The sequence below is a fragment of the Tachysurus fulvidraco genome, chromosome 1 (assembly GCF_022655615.1).
Source record: "Tachysurus fulvidraco isolate hzauxx_2018 chromosome 1, HZAU_PFXX_2.0, whole genome shotgun sequence".
In the NCBI taxonomy this organism is placed as follows: Eukaryota; Metazoa; Chordata; class Actinopteri; order Siluriformes; family Bagridae; genus Tachysurus; species Tachysurus fulvidraco.
The window spans coordinates 47,926,191-47,943,708 of NC_062518.1; positions in this window are offsets into that span (position 1 = coordinate 47,926,191).

The following is a 17,518-nucleotide window of genomic DNA, read 5'->3' on the forward strand; positions in this document are numbered from 1 at the left end:
CATTACTCCTTATACTTTCTGATACTCTTCAGCTCCTGTCATCAAATGAGTCTCATCCAGTTTTATTTGCTGTTTTTTTTTTTTTTGTAAATTAGAGAATAATTCTATGTAATTTTGAGATTTTGTCTTTTATTTACAAGTTTACAATTTTATAAATCTATGAGAAAAACAGACAAAAAGCTGCTTAACCTGCTTTAAATATGCAGACCAGTTATTTATATATATGTATATATAAAGTCAATTTCTAGATTAAAAATAACTTATTCCATCTGATCTATTACAGGAAATGTTGCAGGAATTACAGGAATTTGTTATTAATGGATAAAGATTCACTCACCTTCAGTGTTGTTCAGACTGTTAAACAGACGCTGGTCAATTTTATTCACATGATGCTTCACCCACTTGAAGCTGGGATCTACACACACCTGACGACCGTCCTGTAGAGTAAAGCTGTAGAGGAGAGAGAAGATTTACATCAGTGTGAAACTGTAATAAAATCAGAAAATCAGACACTCTGACACGCCCCAAACCTCCAAGATAATATAAAGTTAGATTCATATATAAGATTTATAAGTTAGATTCAGTACCAAGTTCAATTCTATTACACATAAACATAAAGAATTAATAGACATGAAAATAACTTTATTTATTCATTAAAAATAAACAAGGGACTGAACACTTACAGGACTCCAGGTTTTGTACACTGAAGCTCTGTTACTTCATAATCTGTAATGACTCTTACTGGCAGTGGTTGTGTCTGAAATCTGAAACAGCACTGATTTGGTCCATTTACATCTGTGTGAAAACATTTCTACATTTAGTTCTTTGATTAAATGTTCAATAAGAAAATATTAGACTCTTTTATATCTAGTATCAGATGCAGACTATTGTAGCTATTAAACTGTATTATGTCACAGTTGAGTTCTGGACTCTGATTGGTTAGAAGATGTTGATTAATTCTCTATAACAGCAGCTCTGACTGTAGTGCAGGTTTATATTAATGTACTTATTTGTTTCTATAGTAACAGCTTATTTACAATGACGTGTACAGCAGATGGGACACAATAACTGAATAAAAGGTGAGATTTTCTCAAGGGAGACATTTATTTAGCATTAATTGTTTTTTTTTTTGTTTGTTTGTAATATTACATTAAAGAGTGAATAAAAAAGAGTCAGGAGGAACTATTTATTATTGCATAGTTAAGAACAGGAACTAACTTGTTTCACCAACATTAAATGTAACTGTAAACTTATAAAACATATTTCTTTAAGACAAAAAATAATTAACTGTTAAAAATTTGATATGGTATAAGAGAATAAAGCACTTGTGGACGTTCTGTTACAGAACAATCCTCATCTTTACAGTGTAATAGTAACTCTGCTTCATCACACCACCACATCACTCAGTATTTTACTGTAACAGTGTGACAAACACACAGTGGTTTATTAATGCTGCTTATTTACAGAAACCTGATCAGCTTTTTAGGAAATTTAGCATCAACCAGCGGTTTACTACTACTACTACTACTACTATTACTATTACTACTACTACTAATAATAATAATGATAATAATAATAACAATAACAACAACAATAATAATTATAATAATAAACTTTATCTTACTGTTGGCTGTTGCGAAGGACTGAAAGCAGCCGACAACCAGCAGAATCAGCAGGAGAGAACGAGAGATCATGACTGATGATGATGATGATGATGTTGAAGAGAATGATGAAGATAGTAATGGTCAGGAGCAGAATGGTATTAGTGCAGATATCACCTCCCTCTTCAGTTTATATAGCTGGTGAGAGGGGTGGGAGAGTGTGGTCTGGGTGTTTAAGTGACCAAAAATTTCCGATTTGAGATAAAAAAAAAACAAAAAAAAAAACATCTTAAACAGGAAACCTGGTTGTGGTTTTCAACTAAAACAAAGAACATAATATTTAAAACTTTGTAACCAAACATAACCAAATAAAATATATAGAAAAAAAATGTATTATTTTAAATTATTACATTTGGTAATATTTAAAATGAATAAAAATGATATATTTGGAATATTAAATTATTCACACAATATAAAAAAGAACAATATTTTTTTATTAAAAAAGACTCTATGAATAATGAAAATAAACATTTAATAAAGAGTCTGGTCACACAAAGGATCACGTTTTCTTTAATATTCTGTGAACCAGCGGTTGATTTCTGCCATCTTGTACAATAATGTACATTAAGTGTAGCATAGCGAGTTATGACTAAAACGTTAAGTCAGAAGGTAACACAAACTTGATAGCATCCTGAGATGTCCCCTAATAACTGAGGCTTCTTCTAGGACTAAAATGCTTCAGGAAACACTGGTTATTTGGCCTCCAAATTCCCTGAGACTCCCTATGTGTAACTGACACAACAGTCCACCAGGACCATGATGTACATAATAACCCTTATAATGATGTCCTTATAACCCTTATAACTTAATGAGTCAAGTCATGTGGCAAGAGTCAAGAAGCTATTATTGTCATTTTCACCATAAACAGTTGGTGCAGGTACACACTGAAATAAAACAACATGGTGGATCATAGTGTATGTAGAACTAAGTGCACAACACTGTACAATACAGTACAACACAATACAATACAGTACAGTACAATACAGTACAGTACAATACAATACAGTACAGTACAGTACAATACAGTACAGTACAATACAATACAGAAGATTACAGTACAATACAATACAGTACATTACAATACAGTACAATACAATACTGTACAGTACAATACAATACAGTACAATACAATACTGTATAGTACAATACAATACAATACAGTACAATACAATACAATACAGTACAATACAGTACAATACAATACAATACAGTACAATACAATACAATACAACAGTGTTTACAGTGCAGCCCTGACCAGTACACAGGTCTGGTCAATGTTCCGTACAATATTAAAAAATGGTATGGATGTAAACAGTTTATAGTTAGCAGCAGATTGTGGCAGCATAAAAAGTACTGTGCAAAACTTGCAATGGAAGTGTACAGTATATACATTAAGGTGGGTTACAGTCTACAATACTGGCTATATTTTAATCTACATTACATTTAAAAATTCTAAAGCTTGGTTTTAAATCCAAGACTATATCAACCCTCACCTAAGGGCCTGTAAAGGCTGTAATTTAACCTGTTTACTAAATGTAACTCTTGTGGATTTAATTAGTCTGAATCATTTAATAGAACTTACATCACTACTCAAGAAGGTCTTTGAGAGCCTTATGAATAAATCCATCTTTTCCTCCACCCCTGACACCACAACTCACTCCTCTTTACCAATTACCTCAATAGGTCTACAAATGGTGGCATCTCTCATGTCCTTTACAACTCCTGATAGTAACAAGTGTAACTATGTGACGCTGTTGTTTAGAGAGAACAGCTCAGCCTTCAAAACCACAATCCGCACACATGCTTTTGTCCTCCACATGTATGAACCTCAGACATGAGTCAACGGTTTGTGAATGAATGTTGCGTAATAGTCTGGAATTTAACAAATTATGCCAAGCAAAAATTTTTTTTAGAGGGACTTTCCCAGGTATTTTTCTTTCTTCCAATGCAGCATAGCATTAGAGTTTGCTCATTTGTTTATATATTTGATGCTTATTTTATATCATTAGTAAAAATGATGTAATCACTACATACACATGGTCACCTAGACCTTTATGAGAATGAAGAAATTAAAGGGACATTATGTAACTGGCTCTTAAATTACAGACTGTCACAGTAATGGGGTGAATACTAACACAATCACAACTGTTACATGAGAGAAGAACAGTGCTCCATCACTTATGTACAGTTCCACAGAATAAAGAATCAGGGTTGTGAAGTATTGTAGCCAGGAGAACTATAGTAACACACTTTATATTTATTTATCTACTCATTGTTCTGTACCGTTTCTGGTTATTGTCTTTTGTGTGATGTCTTGTAATTTTTTGTTTGTTCTGGCTTTTTTCCTGCACTGTCTTGTTTGTCTTGTCCTGCACTGTTTGCACCAGGTTGCACGGACACACTTTATGTGGCTAGGACTACTTACTAAGTCCTTAGCTCTGTCTTTGTTTTATGTAGCACCCTGATCCTGGAGAAACGTCGTCTCATTTCACTGTGTAGTGCAACAGCTACATATGTTTGTAATGACAATAAAAGCTTCTTAAATTGACTTGGAACATGTTAGGACACTAAATGAATAACCTTAATCAATTAATAGTACTGGAAAGGCAGCAGGACATCAAGGACCATCACTGAACAAAGGATACTGTTTATTCAATTCAGTTCAATTCATTTCATCTTTATATGTATAGCACTTTTTACAATTGACATTGTCTCAAAGTAGCTTTACAGAACATAAACCTAGAACAAAAGGTTAATATAAAGAATAATATAAAGATTAATAGAATACAAAATTCTTGATTAATATTAGACAGATTTGGTTCACAATGTGTATGTCTTTATCCCCAATGAGCAAGTCTGAGGTGACTCAGGCAGCAGTGGAAAGGAACAACTCCCTTAAATGGTAAGGAAGAACCCTTGAGAGGAACCAGACTCTAAGGCGAACCCATCCTCATATGGGTGACACTGGAGGGTGTTATTTTAAAAAATACAGTCAAACAAATGTTGCATTGGTATATTAAACCATGATATAATAGACTTCCTGTCCACTCTTCCCACATCTTCATTAAATTAATCGTCGAAACATCGACATGAACACACAACATACTAACAACGACTAACACCAGGGAAGTGAACAAACAGTAGATATAGCAAACAGGAACCAATAACAAAGTGGAGACAATCAGTGACCGAGTGGGCGGGGTAAACAATTAAAAGCAGGGCAAGACAGCAGACAGAAACAGGGCAAAAACACAGACTCATTACAAATATAAATATATATATATATATATATATATATATATATATATATATATATATATATATATATATATATATATATAAATATATATATATTAGTATAAATGTATATTTTTAATTCATTTTTATTACCAAATGTAATAATTTAAAATAATGCATTTTAAACATATATCTTATCTCTCTTTATTGTGGATGATGTGTGCTCTGATCTGAAATCTGAAAGTTGCACTCATAAAATTTTACTTTTAATAGAGTAGTGTGAGATGTGTTTGGTTACAAAGTGTTAAATATTATCTTTGTTTTAGGTGAAAACCACAACCCGGTTTATTCTTCTAGATGTTTTTTTTTTTTGATGAAGATAGTAATGGTCACTAGCCGAATGGTATTAGTGAAGATATCACCTCACTCTTCAGTTTATATAGCTGGTGAAAGAGACCACACTCTCCCACCCCTCTCACCACCTATATAAACTGAAGAGTGAGGTGATATCTTCACTAATACCATTCTGCTCCTGACCATCATTATCTTCATCATTCTTTTCAACATCATCTTCATCAGCCATGACCTCTCATTCTATTGTGCTGGTTCTGCTGGTTCTCGCCTGCCTTCAGTCCCTCACAATGGCCATTGAATCATTCATATTGTTACAAACCCTTTTTGTATGTGCCTAGGGGTCAAGGGTGCAACATTAAAACACTGAACGTGTACTGGAAATAAGTACTAACTGGAAACCACCAAGTCCACAATAGTGTCTTTTATTCTAGAGAACCATACCATCACAAACCAGCCCAAGCATTATATACAAACTATATACATTATAGTGTTTACACAACTATGTACAGTCGAGAAACAAACCCAAAATAACTCACATCAAAACAGGGACAAGAGAAAAGAACATGACCGTGCCAACTCAGGGAAAGAAACAAAACAAAACAATCTTACTAAACCGGAAACAAAACTTCTAATCTAACTCAGTCACGATAAACCATACGTTAAACGAAAAGAAACATCTTCAGCGGGCAAGATGCCCTAACTACACTACACTTACTAGAAACAAAAATACAAGGGGTGGCACTTGTCACTAACCTAGTGTTCTAAACAAGTAGCTGTGGCTCAGTGTTGCATATGTACATCACGTGATGTCTTACCTGTTCTATCTCTTTCCCCATTTATGGTGTGATTTGATATTTAATCAGCCAGATAACAGTCGGTAGGAAACATCAGAGAGACAGGACCAGAATGAGGCATGGAACCCTGATACAGCACAGAACACAGACTTAACCAACAAATTAACACAAGGATGGTACAGGACAGGACAAAACAAAAACCACACGAGTCAACCACCAGGCAAACAAAAGACGCCGCGTGCCAGAGAACTCCCCGCCTCCTGCACAGGTGTGCCTTTTAAATCCCACGTAGGGCGCCCCCATTGGTGGAGCTGCACATTGTCATCACCATGCATCACTGTGATTGGCAGACACACACTGACCTGTTAAAACAAAAGTGAGGGCAAAAGAGAAGGGAAGAAAAACAACAACAAAACACCATTCCAAAAGAAAACTAACATTATTATGGGGGACGTAACAATATATTTGTGCATTGACAATTTTGCCCTGAATCCCTGTTGATTTTCAACCCCGGTGCTACCAACATTACCAATGATTGATGCAACACAACAGTACAACAATTACATAAACTAAAGATATAAGATTTAAAGACATAAACAACTAAAATATGATATCAGACTTGATATCAGTACTAACACTACACCATCACATATAGCAGATCTTATTAATATTAACAGGTATTTTAGCCCGTATATAGACATATGTACACACATAAAACCATACAACTGTATATAGTTTAATTTAATAGTATTCAATTATGTTCACTATTGAACAGGTTTGGGTTTTATAAAACTGTGCCAAGTGCCACCACATTAAAATGATTAGATCCAACTTCCCTAAGTGGAAAAATGTTCCTGAAGAATGTAAACTTCAGAGGAAGAGATAAGTGGGGGAGGGGTGAACAGGAAGTAGATGATGTCATGTATTTATACTGTATGACCTAGCTGCATTTTCACACACATCCCTTTCATTATTACTATATCAAACAGACTGAGCTCAGCAACATGACGTCAACTTGGAAACTGATGTCAACCTGTCAGACAGTAATCTCATTATCATCACTAATTTGTGTCTATGTCATTTCTATCTTCTGTTCATGACTCAGATTAGGTGGTTTTGTTTTGTTTTTGTTTAGCTGATCCTCATGACCATTATCATAAGTTTAAAAAAATAATATATCAAAGTCAAAACACATCAAAATCAGATGGTTTTAAAATCACAAATCTACAAACACACAACTTTTAATAAGAAAACAAATCTGGTTTTAACACTGCACAGTCTGAAAAAGATAAGTGAAATGGATGGAAAGTATCAGAAAAAAATTATGAATAAAAAGAAATGATTGGGCAGTAATGGATGGATGGATGGATGGATGGATGGATGGATGGATGGATGTTTGAATGGTGCAGGTGGTACCATTATAAGACAATATAATATTTGCTGCTGTAACTGTGAAACTCACGGTAGGTTAAATGTTTAGGATTAAATGTTAACTAAGAGATTATTTCTATTGTATAATTTACCATTTTAGCAGCAGGACAGAGAACAATCTCTACGCTGAACAAATATCAGGCCAAAAAATAAATAAACACAGTGGAGATAAGGAAGAGGGGCATCCTCTTCAGGACTAAGCTGAACCGGGGCAAATAGCCCTGTCTTAGTGTCTCTAAGAATATAGAAGAATATAAGGCACCTGATTCATTTAACACTGTGTGTTAATATAAATCTATAATGTACAGAATATAAAAAAATAATAAATAAATAAATATGAACAAAAAGTGTTTTCATATAGATTTGAATCAGAGATATGAAATCATCATGAATGTATTTCTGTTTTGTCAAAATGAATCTGAAGACAGAAACAGACAGAATATGGTACAGTATGATATCACAAATGCTATACAAACACTACTGCAGAAAATTAGTGCTCTGTTACTTTAAATTCTCAGTTCCTAGAAGATCATCACCACACATGCACTAAGCAGAAGAGAAATTACTGCATCTCAAAATAAAGGTACTTTTTATCTTATTTTTCTAATAACATGAAATAATACAAAACAGAACACAAAGGGCATCAACTACGAGCAACACATGAGCATCTTGTGAAGTGAGGAGTTGTGAGAAAATGGCATTTCCAGCAAAGAAATGGGCAAAGAAGACATTGCTGGTGAAATTTGGATAAGGGAATGGGTCCTTTAGAAGGGGATTAATTACATTTTAAGAGAAAGGAGAGGAGGAGGGGGGCATGTTGGCTTAGTGGGTAGCACGTTCACCTCACACCTCCAGGGTTGGGGGTTCGATTCTCGCCTCCGCCTTGTGTGTGCGGAGTTTGCATGTTCTCCCCGTGCCTCAGGGGTTTCCTCCAGGTACTCCGGTTTCCTCCCCGGGTCCAAGGACCATGCATGGTAGGCTGATTGGCATCTCTGGAAAATTGTCCATAGTGTGTGTGATTGTGTGAGTGTGTGTGTGCCCTGTGATGGGTTGGCACTCCGTCCAGGGTGTATCCTGCCTCGATGCCCGATGACGCCTGAGATAGGCACAGGCTCCCCGTGACCCGAGAAGTTCGGATAAGCGGTAGAAAGTGAGAGAGAGAGAAAGGAGAGTTGTTTATCATATTAAACATATCATTTGGAATAAATCCATAAGGAATTACACTGATTGACATCTTTTGATCCAGTTAACTCTATAAGTACTGATGGTGTCTGCAAAGTTCAAGAAATCAAAGAAAGAGTAGTAGTGAAAAGAGAAGGTGCAATAAAATGATAAATAAGGAAAGAGAAAATAAACAGGGGGGCATGGTGGCTTAGTGGTTAGCATGTTCACCTCACACCTCCAGGGTTGGGGGTTCGATTCCCGCCTCCGCCTTGTGTGTGTGGAGTTTGCATGTTCTCCCCGTGCCTCGGGGGTTTCCTCCGGGTACTCCGGTTTCCTCCCCCGGTCCAAAGACATGCATGGTAGGTTGATTGGCATCTCTGGAAAATTGTCCGTAGTGTGTGAGTGCATGAGAGTGTGTGTGTGTGTGCCCTGTGATGGGTTGGCACTCCGTCCAGGGTGTATCCTGCCTCGATGCCCGATGACGCCTGAGATAGGCACAGGCTCCCCGTGACCCGAGAAGTTCGGATAAGCGGTCGAAAATGAATGAATGAATGAAAATAAACAATAAACATAGATCTATTAATCTATTAATTAAAAAAAATAATAGGATAAATAAAAAATACAAAAAGTAAGAATAAAAACAAACATGTACAATATGCAATGAATGGAATGGAAATGCAGATAAGAATGTTATATATAATTTATTTTGTATATAATTTATATGATATATAATTGATAATGTTCAAAATATGTAAAGTGAAGGCGAAGATAGTTTAAAAGTGATGTGTGCAGTGTGCAATGTATGGTGATTGAAAAGGTTCGTCTGAGGTAGTAATGTCAGGTGTGAGTATGATTCAATTCAATTCAAGTTTATTTGTATAGCGCTTTTTACAATAGACATTGTCTCAAAGCAGCTTTACAGAACATAAACACAGAGCAGAAGGTAAACATAATTAATGATAAAGGAATTAACGAATAATAAAAGAAATAAGAATTAACAGAATAAAAATTCTAGATTATTATTAGATGTATATAGTTCACAGTGTGTATGTATTTATTCCCCTATGAGCAAGTCTGAGGTGACTCAGGCAGCAGTGGCAAGGAAAAACTCCCTTAAAACGGTAAAGGAAGAAACCTTGAGAGGAACCGGACTCAAGGGGGAACCCATCCTCATATGGGTGACACTGGGGGTGTGATTGTAATATACAGTCAGGTAAATATTGTATTGGTGTGAGGTTCAAGGACTTCTGATCTCCTGAGTACCACAGAGTCTAACTGGAGATGTCTCAGGATTCTTAGAGTCGGCCTCGGCTCAGTGGACGTCCAAAGGCTTCGTCCCACAGAGGACGTTGGGAGCTGGTACAGTGTCTGGATGCCTCGGGATAGGTACAAAGAGAGAAGCAGTGGAAAGGGATTAACATATCTGCTGTTCATAAAAATGTGCTGGTCTGATGTACTGGTGCATGATATTATGGGATGTATTATGTGTACGCCTGACTAAAGAGATGAGTTTTTAATCTACATTTAAACTGGGAAAGTGTGTCTGCGCCCCGAACACTATCAGGAAGACTATTCCAAAGTTTGGGAGCTAAATTAGAAAACGCTCTACCACCTTTAGTAGACTTAGATATTCTGGGAACTACCAAAAGTCCTGAGTTTTGTGATCTTCGAGAGCGTGAAGGATTGTAACGTGTTAGAAGACTAGTTAGATACATGGGAGCTAAACCATTAAGAGCCTTGTACGTAAGTAGCAGCAGTTTGTAGTCAATTCTAAACTTAACAGGTAGCCAGTGTAGAGATGATAAAATTGGGGTTATATAGTCATACTTTCTTGTCTTAGTGAGAACTCTGGCAGCTGCATTTTGGACTAACTGTAACCTATTTATTAAAGATGCAGGACAACCACCTAGTAATGCATTACAATAGTCCAGTCTAGAGGTCATGAACGCATGAACTAGCTTCTCAGCATCAGATACAGACAGGATGTTTCTCAGCTTGGCAATGTTTCTAAGGTGGAAGAAGGCTGTTTTGGTAGTATGAGCGATATGATTTTTAAAAGACAAGTTACTGTCTAATATAACACAGAGGTCTTTCACTGTCGAGCTACTTGTAACAGTACATCCCTCTAAATGGGAGTTAAGTTGTGAGAGTTTATGTGCACTGGTTTTTGGACCTATGAGTAGTATTTCTGTCTTATTGGATTTTAACAACAGAAAGTTGCAGCTCATCCAGTCTTTTATCTCTCTAAGGCACTGAGTTAATTTGGACACTGTGGCTATTTCATCTGGTTTTGATGAGATATATAACTGTGTGTCATCAGCATAACAATGGAAACTAATCCCATGTCTTCTAATAATGTTCCCTAATGGAAGCATGTATATAGAGAAAAGCAGAGGTCCTAGAACTGATCCTTGAGGGACCCCATAATTAACTGGTAGTAAACTGGAGGATTCACCATTTAATTCTACAAAATGGTATCGGTCAGACAGGTAGGATCTAAACCAGCTTAAAGCCTGACCATGAATACCTGTGTAATATTGTAAGCGATCTAGAAGAATGTTGTGATCTATAGTGTCGAATGCAGCACTAAGGTCAAGTAGAACTAATAGTGACATACAGTCTTGGTCCGAAGCTAAGAACAAGTCGTTTGTAACTTTAACAAGTGCAGTTTCTGTGCTATGATGGGGCCTGAAACCTGACTGAAACTCTTCAAGGATGTTGCTCTCCTGTAAGAAGGAGCTCAGTTGAACAGACACAACCTTTTCAAGTATTTTAGACATAAACGGAAGGTGTGAGATAGGTCTGTAATTTGATAGTTCATTAGGGTCTAAGTTAGGTTTTTTGATGAGTGGCCTAATAACTGCCAACTTAAAAGACTTCGGGACGTAACCTAAAGATAACGAGGAGTTAATGATATTAAGAAGAGGCTCACCAGCTTTAAGTAACACTTCTTTCAGTAGTTTAGTTGGGATGGGGTCTAGTGAACATGTTGTTGATTTAGCTGTAGTAATAAGTTTATCTAACTCTTCCTGTCCTGTACTTGTAAAGCTGTGTAAAGCCTTAGGTGAGATTGTGTCACTGGTTGCTCTCATATGTTGAGCGTCACATATTTTAATTCCTGATACTTTTGATTTTATCAGTGAAGAATCTCATAAAGTCCTCAGTACTGAAATGTGATGGAATAGTGTGTTCAGATTTCTGTTATTTTTGTTAAACTAGCCACTGTGCTAAATAAAAACCTGGGATTGTTCTGGTTATTTTCTATGAGTTTGCTCAGGTGCTCAGCCCTAGCAGCTTTTAGAGCCTGTCTATAGCTGGACATACTGTCCTTATATGCAATTCTAAAATTTTATATGCAATTCTAATTTAGTTTTTCTCCATTTCCGTTCGAGGTTACGGGTCTCCCTCTTGAGGGTGTGAGTATGACTATTATACCACGGTGCAAGTGTTTTATCTCTAACCTTCTGTAATCTGACTGGGGCAACAGTGTCTAATGTGCTAGTGAATATAGCGTCTATGCTGTTAGTCATTGCATCTAGGTCGTTTGAGTTTGAGGGTACATTAAGAAGTCCAGACAGATCAGGCAGGTTATTTGTGAATCTGTCTTTGGTGGTCGAAATAATGGTTCTACCGAGTCGATAACGTGGTGAGACACAGTTAGTCTGTTCCATAGGTAGTGTGTACATTATGAGGTAATGGTCTGTGATGTCATCACTTTGAGGTATGATATTTATATCAGTGACTTCTATTCTGTGTGATATTATTAAATCTAGTGTGTGGTTACGTCGATGAGTTGCACTAGTGATGTTTTGTTTGAGCCCAAGTGAGTTTAGTAAGTCCATAAATGTGAGTCCTAAAGCGTCGTTTGTGTCATCAACATGAATGTTAAAGTCTCCTACAATTAATGCTTTGTCAAAGTTAACTAATAGGTCTGAGAGAAAATCTGTGAATTCTCTAAGAAAAACTGTGTAGGGCCCTGGGGGTCTGTACACGGTTGCTAGGGCAAGAGACATCAGGGATTTCTTCGTGTGCATGTGCGATAGTGTAACATTAAGGACGAGCACTTCAAAAGAACTAAATCTATGTTGTGTTCTCTGGGTAACAGTGAGGTAATCACTAAGGATAGTGGCGACACCACCTCCACGACCAGTCAGACGAGGCTCGTGCTTATAGATATATCCTGATGGTGTAGACTCGTTTAGAGTGATGTTCATTTGGTTTAATCCACGTTTCGGTGAGGCAGAGTGCAGTAAGGCTATTATCTAAGATCATTTCATTTACAATAAGTGCTTTGGGTGCAAGAGATCTAATGTTCAGAAGTCCAAACCTTAAGAACTGTTTTTGTTTGTTTCTTTGGCATTTTTCTGGTCTAATTACAGTAAGATTATTTCGAGAACTTCTCGTGTATTTACTTTTGGATCTCACTGCTCGGGGAACAGACACAGTTTCTATAGGGTGAGCTATGTGTGCATTTTCTGTGTCAATGTGCTGAGGTGAAGGATGGCTATTGAGATTTAAATTTAAAGAGTAGTTTACCAGTCAGAAGTTGTTCAGCGCCCTGGAGATGTGGTCCGAGAGGATCTCCGCACCAACTCTGCAGGGGTGCAGGCCGTCAGCACGGAATAGCCTAGGACGCTCCCAGAAAACATTCCAATTATCGATAAAGAGTAGTTTCTGAGCCTGACACCATGACTGTAACCATTCATTTAAAGCGAAAAGTCTACTGAACCTTTTAATTCCTCGCTGGTAAGTTGGAAGTGGTCCAGACACGATGATCCTCGTCGTGGGCGCTGTGCAGCGAACCGTCTCCACCAGGGTGTTGAAGTCCCTCTTCAGGATCTCCGACTGCCTCAGGCTGGTGTCATTCGAGCCGACATGAAGAACCACAGCTCTGGTGTTTCTGCTCACGACTCTAGGTACCTGTGCAGAGACATCAAGAACACGAGCACCAGGTAAGCAGTGAGTGCGACCCTTACCTTTAGCCACCGTAGCACAGACGTGGCGGACGATGGAGTCTCCGATGATCACGTTGTCGCAGTCCGTCTTGCGAAGGGGGGCAAAGCGGTTCCGGGGGGGATCTCGAAGACCGGCGGTGGTGGAGGGGGAGAGGTCCTAGGCCGGGGACCGGCACGCGTCCTCCGCTGCTGCACCCAGGGCCTGCGGTGTCCTGGCACAGGAGTGAACAGCTCCTGGGCAGGCCACTTCATCGGTGTGTTGGGCCTGGACAGAGAAACACGCGGGGTAGGGAGAACAATACACCTCAGTAGTATCTACTGAAGTTTCATGCAGGTTAACTAAGAGAAAATCCTGCATCTCAAAATAAAGGTACATTTCTTAAGCTCTTTCTTTGTCTCACAGCTCGTCATCCAACAACTATGTACCGCTATCAGTAATGTACAATATCCTGATATGGCTATTACAATACTGACAAAATAAATAAAGTGAACTGTAAATAATTTATCATCATTCATTTACTGTAATTGTGATAACTTGTAAAATAAATAATTTATGTTATTAATGTTCACACACCATCCCTATGTAGCATGTAAATCACACAGAAGTGTATTACCATGAAACATTATCATTTCTATAGTAACCGCTCATTCACAGGGACTCATCCACATTTGAAATGTGTCCCCTTATTGAGAACTTTTCAGATTCACTTTATGAATCGTCTCTTTTTTTTTCCGAACCACAGCGTCAGGGGTCATGATCGTTTTTACTGCATGTTATCACCACTTGAGGGCGCTGCTGCTCAGAACGTATAGAGAGTAAACAGAAATGACTGGAATTCAGTCTCCTTTAATTGCATCTAAGTTCAAGGAAGCGAAGAGTCGATTCCATCGGCTCATCATCAAATGATTCATTGCCATTTTCTGAGGCCAAATCTTACATTCTCATTAGACTCTACACCCTTCTGTTTGATTCTTTTTCTCTCTTTTATTTAAAAAAAGAATGAATAAAATAAATAAATAAAATACCATTTACATAATTTTTTTTATAAAATATGAAGTATCTTTTTGGGCTTATTTATATGTTACATTACAGGAAACTCATTTTATCATCTTTTTAACAATAAAATTATTATTATATTTTTTAAAATAATTCCTTTAACTTCCTATCTATATGTATATTACTGTATCAGTTAGTGTAAATAAATACAGAGAAATATTGAGGATGTGAACTTCTGCATGAACCACAAACCCGTCTTATAATACACTGATTATTTATTGACCTTCATTATTCTACTATTTTATAACAATTCAAATCTCTAGTAAGAGAGAAAGAAGAAAAGATATGATGTAAATCTGCATTATTAATGTAGAGAGGATTTAAACTGTCTGTAGGTTTGTTCAGGCTGTTAAACGCTGGTCAATTTGTTCATGCGATTTTTCACCCACATGTCTTGGGGATCTGCACACACATGACGACCGTCCTGTAGAGTAAAGCTGTAGAGGAGAGAGAAGATTTACATCAGTGTGAAACTGTAATAAAATCAGAAAATCAGACACTCTGACACACCCCAAACCTCCAAGATAATGTAAAGTTAGATTCATATATAAGATTTATAAGTTAGATTCAGTACCAAGTTCAATTCTATTACACATAAACATAAAGAATTAATAGACTTAAAAATATCAGCTTTATTTATTCATTAAAAATAAACAAGGGACTGAACACTTACATGACTCCAGGTTTTGTACACTGAATATCTGTTACATAATACATTGTAATGACTCTTGAAGGGATTGGTTGAATCAGAAAGCTGAAACAGCACTTATCTGGTCCATCTGGATCTGTGTGAAAACATTTCTATAGTTAGTTCTGTGATTAAATGTTCAATAAGAAAATATTAGACACTTTTATATCTAGTATCAGATGCAGATTATTGTAGCTATTAAACTGTATTATGTCACAGTTGAGTTCTGGACTCTGATTGGTCAGAAGATGTTGATTAATTCTCTATAACAGCAGCTCTGACTGTAGTGCAGGTTTATGTTAATGCACTCGCTCTGATACCTTATCGTTTCTATAGTAACGGCTCATTCACAGGGACAAGTATGGCAGACACATCACATAAACAGATGTTAAAACCCATGTGATCGTTTATGTAGTGAAGTTTTCTCTAAGGAGACTTTTATCTAACATTTTATCTAACATCTTCAGCACAGAGGAGTTTACACGTGAAGAGAGAATAAAGTAAGTATATATATAGCACATTTAACACAGCAGAGCTGACCAAAGTGCTGAACAAAGTCAAAGATAAACATAAAATAAACAAAACTGATGATACAATAAAACATAGACAACAAAATCAAATTAAAATGCCTGGGAATAAAAATATGTTTTCAACTTCATTTTAAAATTTGTACTGGAAGGTGCAAGACGAATGTCCAGTGGTTCCAGAGACCGGGGGCCGCAATAGAAAAAGCCCTATTACCCTTCGTTTTTAACCGTGAACGAGGGACAACCAAGAGAGCTCTATCAGAAGATCTTAGAGATCTGGTGGATGAAGAAGGAATAAGATGATCTGTGAGATAAGATGGGGCTTGACCATTAAGAACTTTAAAAACAAACTTTTAAATTGAATAAAGAACAAATGTTTATAGCAGTGAGAACAGGAACAAACTTATTTAATAAACCTGTTTCAGCGAACAGTAAACAGATAAAAAATGTAATTTTTCTTTAATAAATAAATATTGTAACCTGTGTTATAAAACACTTGTGGACATTCTGTTACAGAACAATCCTCATCTTTACAGTGTAACAGTAATTCTGCTTCATCACACCACCACATCACTCAGTATTTTACTGTAACAGTGTGACAAACACACAGTGGTTTATTAATGCTGCTTATATACAGAAACATCATCAGCTTTTTAGGAAATTCAGCATCAGTATAAACCAGGAGTTTAATACTACTACTGATAATAATAATAATAATAATAATAATAATAATAATAATAATAATAATAATAATAATAATAATAATAATAATAAAAAAAACTTTATCTTACTCTCAGCTGTTGAAGAGCTGAAGGCAGGTGAGAACCAGCAGAACCAGCAGGAGAGAACGAGAGCTCATGACTGATGATGATGATGATGATGATGATGATGATGATGATGATGATGATGATGATGATGGTGATGATGATGAGGAACTATTGATTGATTCAGATGTATCAGGTTTCTTTTTATTTCTGAAACAGAGGAATATCATCAGTGCATCAGGAGACAATGACTTCCCCCTCTATGGGAACAGTTACATATCATCCTTATACACAATAATATTTACATCATCTATATAATATTAACAGTTATATGTAATGTAGATCATATGTAAGAGATTTCTATAATACACTGTTCTATAATAATATAATTAACATCAGTCACATTTATGTGTATCTCTATTTCCATGTGTTATAAATCAAACGAAATGAAACACAACAAAAATTCTCTCTCTCTCTCTCTCTCTCTCTCTCTCTCTCTCTCTCTCTCTCTCTCTCTCTCTCTCTCTCTCTCTCTCAGTCTGTAATAATATCAAGTTCTCAAGTTCTCAAAACACTAACAACAGGAAGCATTACATAATGTATGAACTTTTCTTTTAAAAAGTTTCAATGATTTTCCCCATAAATCAGTTCTTCATATAAAATACTGTAACACAATCTCAGTTTATTGAAAGCATTTGTAACACGAATGAATCAGAAATGAATCAAAATTTCTTTTTTTATATGAATATAGTACTTGTAAATTATAACCAAGAGGTGAAAAAAGAGGGAAAAAACTCCAGGGCTGCAATGATAATAAAAAAAAAGAATTAAAAAAAATACATTCTACACATTACTGTAACATGTGTAATTGTCCATTATAGTACAT